Here is a 3,353-nt window from a genome sequence, read left to right on the forward strand (position 1 = left end):
TAGAAGAAAATACTGGCAAATCATTTCAAGGGGAAAGAAGTAGGTGGATGGGTCATCCTGGTATAAGATGCTCAGAAATCCTAGGTCAGTGATTCCAGCTCTACAGAAATGTTCTGTGACCTTTCAACTAATTCTCTAAGAAAGTGAAAGGCTCTCCCCCCAACACTCAAATTAGGGTAACTTCAGAACATTTTATGCAGCTGCTAAAGGGACTAATTCTGAAGGTATAAATGGATAGAGGGGATGAAAGATGGTGCAGGCACCGAGTATGTTATTGCCCAGAGACCTGAAACAAGGTGGAAGGGTGACATGACGGGAACCTCACCCAGGGGTTGAAAGGTTCAGGGACAAAGCCAGTGCACCTGACCGTACACGGAGGGGGTCAAGTTAATAAATAGCCTGGCCTCACTCTTCCCCCTCTCTAATCTCTAATCTGTTTGGCCTCCCACTGGCTAAACCCAAGCAGACTCCAAGAAGAGGAGACCTCTAACTGACATACAGGTCAGCCACCTGGAACTCAGAGAAGAGGGTCTAAGGGTGAAGAGAGATCCGGAGGGGAACATGCGAGATCAGCGGCACAAAGGACTGTGAAAGCATCACTGAGAGGCAAATTTGATGAATACAAACTGCTTATTCTAAGACCAACCAAACTAGGTTATGGTTTTCTCAGTATTGTGACATGAGTGCAGAGTGGCTGCTGTCAGCAAAGGCAAGAGCAGGAAGTGGCTGCAAAGCTGGGGGCGGGGGTGGGGTTGCAGAATGGCACTTTTCTGCTCTGAGTTCAACTCCTCATCCCCAATAATTCCACTTCAGAGAAGCTATATTAAAGAAAGAGAACCATGTACAAATGTTTATTTGCAAAAGTGAAGTGAAACGCTGAAAGCAGCCTAAGTGTGTAATAACAGAGGACGTACATATGTATGTGACATGTTACACATCAATAAGAGAATGAGAGCCTGATGGCATGGGAGGGACAGTGGACAGAGTTGTTAGGATCTGGGGTCATGTAGATTGGAGTTTTAATCCCGGGCAGAGCAAGAGAGGTCTTTGCAGTGGAGATGTCTGGGGGAGCACCACCTCAACCCAGTGACCAGTCTTTGTATCACCAATGATAGGGCCAACTGACATTGCCTCCTGATGGCCTGCAATGGCAAGGACACGAAATCTGAAACATTTAAGTTGACTTAAATAATGAACAAATCCAGATTGTGTGGAATTCTGAAAGACATCAAAAAATATCAACTTCTTTTTTTTTTTTAATTTTTTTTTAATGCTTTTTATTTATTTTTGAGAGACAGAGAGAGAGAGCTGGAGCAGGGGAGGGTCAGAGAGAGAGGGAGACACAGAATCTGAAACAGGCTCCAGGCTCTGAGCTAGCTGTCAGCACAGAGCCTGACGCGGGGCTCGAACCCACGAACCGCGAGATCTAACCTGAGCCGAAGCCGGACGCCCAACCGACTGAGCCACCCAGGCACCCCTCAACATCATTCTTAAAAAGAGGATTGTTGTAGATTAAAGGAGACTGAGATATGACCGCTAAACACTGCATAGGCTGAAGAAACATGTCTGCAACTCACTTCAAATCCTGCAGCAAAGGTGTATGTGTGTACACCCACCTGAACGCAGACAGGCAGATAGGAGAGCAAGAGCAAGCAAATGTAGCGAAATGTTAGCAACAGATAGTGAATTCGCATGAAAGGTACATGGACTTTCACTGTATTATTGTCAGTTGTTCTACAGGTTTGAAATGGAGTTCAGTGACTGACTCTGTTTCCTTGCTGGCAAAATCTCTTGGGGTTGTAGTAAGGACTAAATGAGGTAGCGCATATACAATGCTAAGCACAGTACACACGGGAAATGTTAGCTATGTGCATATGTACTTTATTACTTATGATCATGATAGAAATCACTAAGTATTTCTACCTCCCTGCTTTCCAGCACAGGGCAGGATCACACTTCTCTGTCCCTTATGAGGTTAGCAGGGCCATGTGACTGGCTTTGGACAGTGAAACATGAGATAAGCAAACTGAGTTCCTGAGTCACTATCCTCATTGTTTACAGATTCACACAACCTGGCTGTGTAAACTGAACAAGACACAAACTTTTGTCGTGTGAAGCCATTAAGCTTTAGGGACTAATCAAAGCCTAACCTAACTCAGATATCCACACAGTAAGGCCCTCAGGTCAAATCCTGTCCATCCCTTATTTTTATCCATAAAGTATCACTGAAACACAGCAGTGCTCACTACTTATGGTCTGTGGATGCCTTTGCAGTATGATAGCAAGAGTTGAGTAGATACAACGGAGACCTTATGGCCTGCAAAGCTGAAAATATTTATTATCTCGCCCTTCACAGACAAGTTTGCTCACCCCTGACCAAGCCTGTCTTGACTGCTTACAGTCAAAATATAAAAGTGAAAGAAGAAAACCCAAAGCATTTATAAAACATGGCTTTATACTAGCTCTATGACCTTGAGCAAGTTACTCGTTATTTCTATGTTAGTTGCTTTGTATGTAAAATGGTGGTAATATTAGTGTTTACTTCACAAGGTTATGATGAGTAATTCTTGTATGTAAAACACTTGGAACCAGCAGGCTTGGAAGGGAAATACTAGATTAGCCAGAATTAAGGGCAGCGATATGAGCTGTTGAATATAAAATCACCAGGGCAAGAACCTAGTAAAAATCGTTATTCCAATTACATAAAAATAGAATAGAAACAGAAAACTAGAAGACAACAACAAATAATAGTAATAGTGGTTATCTTTTAAAATATTGAGAGGACTTTTGTTATGACTTTGTTATACCATTCTGTGCTTTATATTTTTCTATAATTGATCATATACATTTTTATTTTTTTAATTAAAAATTTTTTATGTTTATTCATTTTTGAGAAAGAGAGAGAGAGACAGTGCCAGGGGGTGAGGGACAGAGAGAGAGGGATAGAATCAGAAGCAGGCTCCAGGTTCTAAGCTGTCAGCACAGAGCCTGATGTGGGGCCTGAACCCACAAAGTGCGAGATCATGACTGAAGCTGAAGTCACTTAACTGACTGAGTCCCCCAACATACACATTTTATTTATTTATCTTAAATTTTTAAATTTTTTAAAAATTAAATTTATTTTTGATACACACAGAGAGAGACAGAGCATGAGAGGGGGAGGGGCAGAGAAAGAAGGAGCCACAGAACCGGAAGCAGGCTCCAGGCTCTGAGCTCGCTGTCAGCACAGAGCCTGACGCGGGGCTAAAACCCATGATCGTGAGATCTGACCTGAGCCGAAGTTGGAGGCTTAACCGACTGAGCCACCCAAGCGCCCCAACATATACATTTTATAATCAAGAAAGAAAAATCAA

Source organism: Suricata suricatta, chromosome 4 (assembly GCF_006229205.1).
Source record: "Suricata suricatta isolate VVHF042 chromosome 4, meerkat_22Aug2017_6uvM2_HiC, whole genome shotgun sequence".
In the NCBI taxonomy this organism is placed as follows: Eukaryota; Metazoa; Chordata; class Mammalia; order Carnivora; family Herpestidae; genus Suricata; species Suricata suricatta.